General features: G+C 44.1%; 1 protein-coding gene across 1 annotated transcript in view; it reads right to left on the reverse strand.

Annotated features, from left to right (window-relative positions):
- LOC311313542 (contactin-associated protein-like 5) overlaps positions 1 to 7,787 on the reverse strand; it is a gene marked incomplete at its 3' end in the record, with an annotated part of 63,148 nt that extends 55,361 nt beyond the window's left edge. Inside the window, exon 1 of the mRNA XM_084443690.1 lies at positions 7,775 to 7,787. The remainder of the gene's footprint in view (positions 1 to 7,774) is intronic.
- Positions 7,788 to 12,403: the final 4,616 nt, after the last annotated feature.

The raw sequence follows: 12,403 nt of genomic DNA on the forward strand, positions 1-12,403 counted from the left end.
ACACTCAAACAAACTCTTTCCCTCCCTCTATAGCTTTCACTCCGTTTCTCTCTCTCTCTCTCTCTCTCTCTCTCTCTCTCTCTCTCTCTCTCTCTCTCTCCTACACAGACAGGTGCCCACGCGTTTGCATGCACACACACACACAAACACACACACACACACACACATACACACACACACACACACACACACACACTAGTACACACATAAAAATACAGTAAAAGCTAACAATTTCTAAAATGGACCCAGAGCAAGTGTATCCTATAGCGGGGTGTTTTAGTGGACGTAGTGTGGATCTAAAGCAGAGGCGTCCTGACCCCTCCAGGCTAGTATTACACAGCTAGGGGTCATCAGTGATTGTGTTGGGGATAAAAAAAGAAGCTGCTCTCCTCTCCATTCCCTGTGGGGTGCCATCACGCGCTGATGCGTGGTAAGATGGATGACTGCGAACACATTTAGATTCAGACGGTGAGCGCTGTCTTCCCTCCATGGCCCGTAAGATGTACAGCAATTAATAACTTGCTCCATGAAGAACAGATTTGTCATGTAAAACAATGACCCTCAACTCATTCCATTGGAAAAAACTCAAGTGGTGGACAAAGGTTACCTGGGAGGTGAAGTATGAACTGTGAGCGTAGTTTATAGAGACGACACACACACACACACACACGCACGCACATACACACACACACACACATACACACGCACATACACGCACACATACACACACACACACACACAAACGCACGCACACGCACACACACACACACACACACACACACACACACACGCACACGCACACACACACACACACTACACGCACACACACACATATACACACACACACACGCACACACACACACACACACACACACACACACACACAGCAGATGAGGGGAACAGATGCAGGAGCTGTTTTGGGTGGTGTGTGTTTGTACTTCCTGTGTGTTCATCTGTTAGCAGGATTACACACAAACTACCAGACCGATTTTCATGAAACTCGGTGGAGGGGTGTACTGTAGGATGGGCCAATTTACAGCCCATTTCAATCAGGAATAAAATGCAACAGAACACGGGCATGGCGGCAGAGCCAGCCGAGCCAGCGCCCACCTTCCAAACACAGCTGCATTTGAACATTGTCGTCGGGAGCGTATAATCGGGACTAAATGAAAACCTCATTCTGCCCAGAAAAGGAGAAAACTGTATCTAGCCAACTCCGTGAAGTGAGTTAATGTGGAAGGAAGTCCAAGTAGCCTAAATCACACTTCATGTGCCAAAGTTACAGACAGCTTGACTTGTCAGCAATACTTGAAAAGTGGAAAGTTGCATCATGGGTCTTTTCATTGGTGTCAACAAATGTTGACGAATATCAACGTTTTTCCCCAGAAATCCTCGCCAGAGCGAGAGGGTTCTCAGATTAATACCATTTAGGAACCGATCTGAATCACGGGGCAGGTCCACAAGTCGCCCAAACATGGCCGCCCATTCACCTCCATTCAAAACATGGCCGCCCATTCACCTCCATTCAAAACATGCCCGCCCATTCACCTCCATTCAAAACATGGCCGCCCATTCACCTCCATTCAAAACATGTCCGCCCATTCACCTCCATTCAAAACATGCCCGCCCATTCACCTCCATTCATTTTTTGCAAGGTGAAAATGAATGGAACAGCCTGGACATGGGAAGGTCACAGAGAGGTCACTGGGGATGGACGAGCATAGAGCTCTCGACTGACCAACAGCAGCAACACCAAACACCTCCTTCTCGTAGACGCATACATGCACACAGACACAACATGCATTCATAGGCGGAGGTGTGTGCTCCCCGAGCACCATAGTGATTATTATTATCAGGGTTAGAGTTAGTATCACAGTTCAGCCGGCTTAGCAACACCAGTACCGTTACAAATCTCCTAACACCATCATATTCTATAGTCCGCTTTTGTTGTTTGACACTTCAAACTTTTTGTCTGATCCTCTGGTAATGGCTTTGTGCGACAAACTGACATTATCAAGCTTTCCTCCACTCCCTTTTGGCTTTTCGGCCAAAATCCATCTCTCACTCTGCTCATTAGAGGGCCTCCCTTAATCTTGTTGCAAAGCAAATACTGCACAAAGAAACCAAACTCAACAAATTGACATTTTGTACGATTTACAGAGTTTTTTGGGGGTTTTTTGGGAACCGTCGATGCTGGCTGAGCACACACTGATGACTAAGCAGATAAGCCGAGAGAGAGGAAGAGCTGCTTACTGGGAGTCCATCATATCAAGCTATCCTGCACGGTTCCGTCTCCCGGATCATCCCTGTGTGTACGTGGTGAGATGAGATGTGGAGCTAGTGCTTGAGGAGCGGTGGATTCGGGCGCTCTGGGAGCCGGCAGCCCCAACGTGGCCGAGCAGATAAGAGGACAGGAGAAGAATCAGCCAGCAGCCTCACGTCCGCGTCGTTTGACGGAAGAGTGAGTCACCAAGTGTGTCTACTGGTTATAATCACACTTGTTATTTTGGTTTTGCACAAAGGAAGTGTTGTTGACGTAGACTACCTCGCGCAAATTCCTACCTCGCGCAAATTATCTTGTAGCAAAGCTACTCTCTTATACCTTTTAACAATGTCTGGGATCGTTGAGAAGACTTACTTCAGATAACCTACAATTGGCAGCTCACCAAGACGACAGTTCAGCAGTTCAACATGTCTGCCTGCAAATCTCCCAAGCGATCTTGGTGAGGAAACATATGATCCATCGCAGGACCTGGCCATGCCTGTGGCGGTAGTATTGATAGAGCCACATGTACTGTAATCCCTCCCATGGATGAACAGATTTCAGGCGTCTGTGTTCGGCGAGACCTTGAGTAGAGCTCGGATATCAGTTGACAATTAGCTCCAGACGCAGACTGAATTCGAGGAAGTGCGGATCAATGCCAGTGATTGAGAAACACAGTACCGTCGACTCAAATACAACGCTCTCGACCGTTCTCGGTGTACTGAGATGTATTGAGATTGCTGGCCTCCTGTAACAGTGCTTATTACAGTAGCTCTCCTATATTATATCATTCAGCTCACTTTTGTGGAAAAAATCATTGGGTTTCCATTTAATTTGATGAAGAGTTTGATAAGTAAGCGTTTGGCTACACTCTGAATCATCTCCCTGTCTGGTTAGTCCACTGCTCGCCTCACCTGTGAGAACCACACTGGGCTCATCATTAGCCCAGACTGTGTATCACTCTCACTATGCAAAGAAAGCAGAGGTTAGTGTGTGATTAACCCCTGGTGAATATCAGCCTGGAGGACGGACCCTCCCATTGGAGGAGAAGTGACAGATTGGCCTCCATCTCCCAGCAGCCCCAGATGGTGGTTCTGATACGCCTGTCCTCTCTCCTGCCAGTAGTAATGTCACACACACACACACACGCACACACACACATACACACACATGCACACACACACACACATGCACACACAAGCACATACACATGCACACACACATACACACAAACGCACATACACACGCACACACAAGCACATACACACACACACACACGCACATACACATGCACATACACACGCACACACCCCCACACACAGCCCACTCACATTTGAATAGCGAGGGATTCAGAGCTCATGGCTCCCCTTCATTACAACAGAGTTCACTGTCACATATGTTCCTATTCCTGTAGTTACTGTACACAGTATGTTGTCTCTCGAAGCTCAGCAGCTATATCTGGCTTTTAATTACACAAGGATAATGCTCAAAAGATACCCAGCATGCAATACATCAGTTTTTCGTTTTACAAGAAGGATTCTCATTATATGAAACTCCTTGTTGCAGATTCCTGTAGCACTAGGAGCAGAGACCAACTGACTGACAACACCTAGTGGTTGTCCCAAGTTGTAAAGCCCTAATAATCAGATCTTATTTTCTGGGAGGAAAGGTTCCAAAACATGATGTCATTGTTGTCACAGCCCTTAGAACACACAACCCTCGTTGTCTTATCGGCACAGTCAATAGTAAGTGGGTGTTTGTAATCGTTTGAAAACCTCTGCCAGTAAGAGCAGGAATAGACAGAGGAGAAAACATACGGACTGTCCTGCTAGTCGAAGCATATTCATTGCCCTCTATAGATCTCCAATGGTGCAGCATCAGTGTGTGAGCGATGCGAAGGGAAACGCAAAGGCCTCCTCTGGCGCCACATTCATCAAAATAGATTTTTTCCTTCCCTCAGAGGCCTAGTAGAAATTATTGCTCTAAATAGCCTTGTATCATATATCCATAGCGTTTTTTTTGCCTTCATTTTATTCATTATGGCCGAATGCAAACTTGTTTTGTGATGGTAGAGTGTAAGGGAGAGAGAGAGAGAAAGAGAGAGAGAGAGAGAGAGTTGGTGGAGGTGTAGTGATAGATTAGGACTGGTTTTCCCTACAGTATTCAGCCCACAGGACCCTGACAGTGGGGAGATAAGATGAGAAAGTGCATGTGTACACTATGAGACCCAACAACAACTCCACACCAAGATAATCCTGTCACATTCTATGGAGTGCGTCCGTTCAACAGGATCTGTGGTTTGTAGTGTTGCTACTGTACAGTAGATCTCTAATTTCACGACAGTTACATTACAGTATGATTATAGCCGACTCATGCATGGCCCAGGGTTTGGTAGTAGTTGGGTCCGTTAAAAGCACGCCTTGATTAAGCTTTAAGGATTGAAAAAGGTCCATATCTGTGCCGTCTGTTGACTTCAACCAAAGCTAATTGTACAATTCTTACAATCCTACAATCCAGCCAACAAATTCATGTTAAAAAAAACTATAATATGACACTGCTAGTCTTGGAAAACACAGGAAATACAGACTCCCTGACAACATGCAAATGAGAGCGGAATATCAGCCAGACTGAAGAACAACCTGTCAAGCCTCCTCTGAATCAGTGCTTTAAACCCTCCGTTGCTGGGCTCTTTGGGGACCACAAGACGGTCTCCCTGAATAGGTCTTCTTAAAAGACGGAAATCAATTGTAATTAACATGAATCGTTGGGTCCGGCGGTGCTGATGTATTTGTTTTGACAGTCTAAACAATACAAGGTGCGGTATCTGGATAAAAGCCAGCCATGCCCTGTCATGACCACCCAGAAAAGCAAGCAGGGTATCTCAGGAGATAGAATAGGGCTGATATCCATACTGTAGCATTGCTACTGCTGTTTGGATCAGAGTCCCTTCCAAACTTTTCTTATCTCACTGTGTTACAGATAGTGTAGCATCACCGAGGTGCAGAATGAATTGTTATTTTCCCAAATATTCCTTGCAATATGTTACCCTATAGTGTACATCCCCTTTCTAGATGATTATATTATATTATCAATATAGTGTACATTCCCTTTCTAGGTGCTGTATTTACTGTGATTATAGCTTCACTGCAGTGTTGAATGGGCATGCAATTAAAGAGATGATCACTACGATCACTAGGATCAATATGATGAGGTCAGACCTTTGTTGAGCCAAGGGCATTATCGCCAGGGACAGGGTGTACAGTCATTGGATAATTGAAGGGTATTATTCCTTTGGCGTTTCCTCCAGTGGTTTTGGACTTTGATTAGGTTGTTATTGATGTAATAGACATCTACCTGTATGGTGTGTTTGCACATTGGCTTTTTCTGTATGTATGCATCAGGATGTCGGCAGTGTTTCTACCCTAAAGGAGGTGTGTAGTATGTAGGAGGGAATTAAACGGTTACAGTAGCAAACAAAGGAGTCTACAAAGGAAGCACAATCAAGACTAAATACAAATGTACAGTAGATACAACATGCAATAAATCCAAATACACATGTATATTACAGAGCAACAACAATACACAAATGCACTGTGTAACAGCAGACAGCTTCCTTAGAATGCCAATAGTGTGCTGCAGCTGGATAGCACTATCCCACTAGTGTGATCAACCTGTGAGCCTGTTATACCAGAGTTCCTTTAGAGCCTACTTTGCATTCATCATACATGGGAACACGAAGTACCACTCTCACATCTGCATCTGTAATTCACTGTGAAGTGTTTGCTAAAAAAGATAATACGTAGGATGAACATTTGAGTGCATACTGACGTGCAGTATGGGCTAGAGAAAGGGATTGGCCCCTTTACTGTTTTCAAAGTACAAGCCGGAAGATGGATTCAAGGTGTGTGGTTTAGAAGCTGTGATAGAATGGCTAAAACGGGAACACTATTCCACCCACAGCCCTGTCGTGAAGTGTGTCATATCATAGACAACCCCGGTAATGAAAGCCCCATGCTGTTCCCAGCCAAAGGCAACCTTCAAAATCACACTTTCACTCCCAGCAGGAAACTTTCCCTTTAAAGCACCCACACTTTGGCCTTAATAAAAATATGATAAAGTAAATTCTAGAGACAGCTCAAAACCCCACTGAGTGTCCCAAATGGGAAAAGCACTGGGATTTACTGACATGGAGCATATGCTGCCAATCATATGGATATTACCCGTTCTTTTTAAGACTGTGGCTGTACACAGTACAGTATCAATGGCAATTTGATTATAAAGACAGATCGAATAGCCTCTCTGGACTCTAGGGGCAGAGATACCCTTTGTTATCTGTGTGTGTGAGAGAGGGGAGTGTATAAGGACATGGTCCTCCGAGAGGATGTGGCCGCCATTATCTCTGTCACCTGACACAGGGGCCACACAAACCAGCCATGATGGATCTCTGGCCTCTCCTTCTGTTTCTCAAAGGTAAATATGAGAACAGCCGTTTGCTTGTCCTCTAGGAGAATCTAGCCGTTTCATCTCAGAGCTGCATGTCAATCCTGATCACTGGATACATTTGAGAACCACAAGAAGGTCATAAATGAATAATGCAGCTGTCACTTTAGCTCAGTTCAGTGGGTTACATCACTAGAATAAACTGCTTATATAGCAAAAGCACCTGGGTGGTCATAGCTTACAGTGACCAGTCACAAGCCTGGGGGTAGCAAGAGATATTTTGTCAGTTGGTGACAGTTGGAATCACACTCACCACCAGTGACATGCTTTGATCCTTTGTTTATGCCTTAGTTGAGCTGACTAACTGGTTGAACTCTCAAAACAACACCCTCTACAGACAAGCATGTCAAGATGCATGGGCTGACATGAGAACGCATATGATATGCCTATAAATCCTTGTCTACTGTATGCTACTGTATGCCTTGGGATAGACTGTCTTACAGTTGTGCGCCAGACCAGGTATGACAAGACGACCTCTAGCGTCAGCTGATCCATAATATTGGATTTCATAAGTTCACGTTGCCACATAAAATCAGACATGCAGTATTTATATTATTATTATTTATATTAATGTAGACATGTACTAGTTATAATGCATATATATATAGGCTTGTCTGTTAAGGATGGAGAAATGTAGATCTGGTCTAGACTCCATATAAACTCAACTGGATCCCAGACAATTAGTCCACGCTCACAAAGATATCCTTCCTAAGTATCACAAATTATATTCGTTTTCGATTCGATTAAAATCGTTTTCGTATTACAAAAATGTGCATATATGCGCTACCGAGACAAACGCGCATTCTGTATCTAAAAACTCATATTTTTAAGGTAGCCTACAAGGGAATGTATCCGTTCCTAGCAAGAAGCTAACTGTATGCCGATCATAACGCTACTATTAACAATGTGGTTGATCTTATTCTATAATCATTATATGGCAACATTCTGGTAGATTCGGTTATTGAATGTTATAAGACTGAGTGAAGTATTTCATTAACCCTCTATACTCACGGTGACTGGCGGCAGATGCTGTGAGGGTGACGCTCAATAAACAGACGGCAAATATGTAAAGCCGAAACAAGTTTTGTGATTCCATCATCCCTAAAGTGATATATCCTTATGTTGCAAGATAATAAATCTCCTAAATATTCCTCCTATCGCATCCAGCATGGACAAAACCATGCAGTCAACGTGGTGCCCAGCGTAAGAGTAAACCACTCCCACGTCAACACTCCTTCACGGACGCCTACCACAAAGAGCAGTCGAGCGAGAGAGGAGAGAGGAGAGATCGAGAGAGGCGAGAGAGAGGAGATGGGTGAGAGGGTGTTAGGGAGAGAGAGACAGCGACAGAGAGAGAGAGAGAGAGAGCGAGAGAGAGAGAGAGAGAGAGAGCGAGAGAGAGAGAGAGAGAGATAGAGAGAGGGGGAGAAAGAGAGAGAGAGAGAGAGAGGGAGAGAGAGAGAGAGAGAGAGAGAGAGAGAGAGCGCCTGGTGCGCCAGACCTGTTCAGTACCATGGACAGCTCCTTCAAGGACTCCGAACTACCATTTAAATGAGATTTCAGGGGTTATCGCTTGAATAAATGGTACTTTTGTTGAGACTTTCCTTGATTACTTTATGACATCCTGGCTGACAAGATTTCACAGACGTAATTTTCGACGTCAGCTCAAAGGCGGATGCTATTAAAGTCGCAAGACGCCAAACAGAAGATTATAGCCTACAACAGGTAGGCTATAGTCTCGACCATGCTTTATGATCGGACGAGAGGCCTTCTGAACCATCTTCATCATCATTCTTGATATACGAAAATAAGATAAAGTAAAAATAAACAATGCCTTTAACAGACACACAGAATAGAGTAGCCTACGTTTTGTTCTGAAAGATAAAACACATAATTGAAGATGGGATTTGTGAATTGTTGGTCCTTTAGTTGGTCCAGGTCGATGTTGCTAGTGAAATGATAAACAGTAAACCAGCCTACTGTACATTCACGATCTGTTTATTGGCCATGTCACACATCCTAGGAATGTGACTAGGGTGAAGGCATCTGCTGTTTCAGACGACTGTAGGACAGAGTGGAGGGCAGAACAGTGCAAAGACGTGACAGTGCAAACAGGGTGCAATGTACTGTTAAAAAGGGGGGAGGCACAAATGCAATTTACATACTGTACTACAAATACAGAATATATATACAGGATTGAGTATGGTAGGTCAAAGACGTTTTTCAAAGCAGCAAAATATTACAACTGAAACGTTATGTTTATTAGTGTCACCTATGGCCTTATATTAGTTATATTCAAGAATAAAGACAATAATTAATTTTAATTGTGACATCCTGTAAAATGGCATTCAGTATAACCCAGTGTTTTATATATCCATGCGTAGACTAGCAGAAATATAACCACCCAGAAAAAAATAACATTATTTTATTTTAAATTCCACATTTTTTTATGTCATGGATACAACTGTACATTTGTTGAAGGTTGAAGGTCTTACCGGCAAAACGGCAAACATCTATGAATATAGCTTTCACTTCATCCTTTGAGATTTTTTTTGTCTCTCCAAGTCAACAAAACAATATGATTGTATTTAATATAAATACTGGTGTTGTACTGCATGACAATATTTTGTTATCCCGAATGACTCATATCACTACCGCCCACAGATATTGATTAAATGTGATTCATTCAGCAATAACAATACTGAGCCTATGAAATATTAGTTTCAGCACTAGTCTTTTTCTTTTAGTTATTTTAAGTAGAGGAGTCAGTGTGTGTGTGTGGGAGGGGGGGTGGGGGGGCGTTGTGAGGGAACATGATTGTTGTTGCACCAATCACTAGTGTAGGGATGGCAGTCTACAGCCAATCACCCTCACCTCACAATCACTAGTGTAGGGATGGCAGTCTACAGCCAATCACCCTCACCTCACCAATCACTAGTGTAGGGATGGCAGTCTACAGCCAATCACCCTCACCTCACAATCACTAGTGTAGGGATGGCAGTCTACAGCCAATCACCCTCACCTCACCAATCACTAGTGTAGGGATGACAGTCTACAGCCAATCACCCTCACCTCACAATCACTAGTGTAGGGATGGCAGTCTACAGCCAATCACCCTCACCTCACCAATCACTAGTGTAGGGATGGCAGTCTACAGCCAATCACCCTCACCTCACCAATCACTAGTGTAGGGATGGCAGTCTACAGCCAATCACCCTCACCTCACCAATCACTAGTGTAGGGATGGCAGTCTACAGCCAATCACCCTCACCTCACCAATCACTAGCATTGAGCTCCAGTTTGTTTTGGCCCACAGCCGTCCGCAATCCGCTTAACACAGCTGGCAGTATTTACGGAGTCATGGGCAGCGCCGTTGTTTAGCAGTGAAAGGTGATGATGATTATAAGGGCCCACAAGCAAGCAGGGCCCACAAAAAAAACAAGAGGTCCCTCTTTCTATGACGAAATTATTCTGCATGTAGATCAGTCACACTAATGCTGCATCAGAATTCAAATTAAGCCACAAATAATGCAATACAGATGAAAAAAAGTTTTAATTTCCTGAGCAATATCCCCCTTCTTAAATGGTTTGGTCCATGCCATGGTTCATGCTGGCAAGTCTCACCTCTTTTGACATTAACGTCACTATACGGCTGGCTGTCAAATACTAGCACTAATAGCCTGACGTTAAATCATAAATATCAAGCCCATACATAAATCCTGGCACCAGAAAAGAGTGGAGAGAGAGACCAGGAGAAAAGGCAGCAGAGCGGGAGCCCATAAGCATTTTTTTCCACAAGAAAGCTGAGAGTAGCTATGTTAAGACGGCCGGTCAGTTGCCCGCGGTCTCACATTAACCATGACAACGAGAGCCGTTAGCCTAGTGTGTTAGAAAGTGTTAAGCTAGGTAGCTAAAGTTAGCTAAGCTTATGTTCTTGTAACAACTCGATCTGGTTAGCTAGCTGCTAGATAACGTTAGCTACCATTAACTAGACAGCTAGCTACAGTGCTAGCAACCAGCTAACTACTGTTCTGGTAAGCTAGCTTCTAGATAACGTTAGCTACCAGGGCTGTACATTGCGACATATATGTCGCACGGTATCCCGACAAATCTGTAGGCCAACATTCAGCATGGATCCATCTTGGCTGTTTTGTAGAGTGTCGCAGGAGTGCTTGTCACATTTGTGGCACTTTTCCCTACCAACTCCCAAAACTCAACACTTTTATTACAATAAAGAAAGTACACTCTTAAAACATTTTTATTACAGAATCTGCAGAGAAATTACCCATTGTCCTCCTCAAAGTAGTCCCCCCCAGAGTTAATGCACTTCTGCATTCTCTTTTGCCACCCATGGAAGCACTTAGCAAAGTCCTCCTCTTTGAGGCCCCTTAGTTCCCCACTCACGGTGGCTTTGATCTCTTCCACGGAGGTGGGTGGCAAAAGCGCATGCAGAAGTGCATTAACTCTGTGGGGGACTACTTTGAGGGGGACAATATGTCATTTTTCTGCAGATTCTGTAATAAAAATGTATGTATCTATGAATAAACTGAACTTATTTGGACACACAATCTTTATACTACTCAAAAAAAGAAGTGGTGGGAAATATGATACATGTGGGTTATCCTACATATTAAATCTACATGAGATAACTCACCACTTTGGCGGCCTCTCTGGTCGTGATAAAATCAGCACTGCGTTTTAAGAACCACACTTCCCACAATCCCCCACTCACTCGCTGTGATGATGGGAGAAAAATGATACCAAATGTGCGTGGCGCAGACTGGATTGGAAGATTGTAGCTACTTTCTGGAAGAATGGGTTCAATGCACGTAAATACCGGTCGTCTTTCTTTTATGTGCATGTAGATTTCGTTTCACGGGGCGAAGTGTTTGTTGTCGTCCTGATATTGTGACACGCAAAACACGTCACTTCCATTTCAACCACAAGATTTCCCACCAGTGTACTAGCCAGTACACCGAAATACTAAAATAATAAATTCACATGGTCTCATGCAGTCTCGTGTCACAAAAATTATTTTGGGGGTCTTGCTAAGGCCTGTTGACTGTCATTGTCTTTTATTCTTATGTCCTTATTCAGCTCTGCGTTGTGTTTTGATTTCAATAAAAGACGGCCCCCAATCTCTCACAATACCACACAGTCCAGTGTCCCTTTCCCAGGTGTATTCCAAATGAATCTCTCCAACACGGGATTTGAGCGACAATCAAAAGCTGTTTATTACAGGAGGTGATAGCATACAAAAGACGATGGCATCCAGTCTAATGTGTTGGCTCCCTGCCTGCGTCGCTGTCTACCCAAAATCAAAGCATCTGAGCTTGAGCAAAGCTCTTATGGTTCTGGGGCGTTCCACCCCCCCACCCCCCCCTTCCCCAAACAGACTGTTCTAGTCTCTCCTGCATCTTAAGGCGTTGAGTCGAGATAACCGGCCGATGGTTCGGCGCCCAGGTCTCTATCTCTAACCACAACAATCAGTGTTGTCCACAGAATGTACCAACCATGGAATGTCACCCTTATCTCATATGGGATGTTTGTCTATGCAAAGGGAGACACTTTCCTTCCAGAAAACTCCGTCCGACAGCCACATTCAGGGGTCAACATCATAATTGGAAACAGCTAACAGGA

Source organism: Borostomias antarcticus (assembly GCF_949987555.1).
Source record: "Borostomias antarcticus genome assembly, chromosome: 9".
NCBI lineage: Eukaryota > Metazoa > Chordata > Actinopteri > Stomiiformes > Stomiidae > Borostomias > Borostomias antarcticus.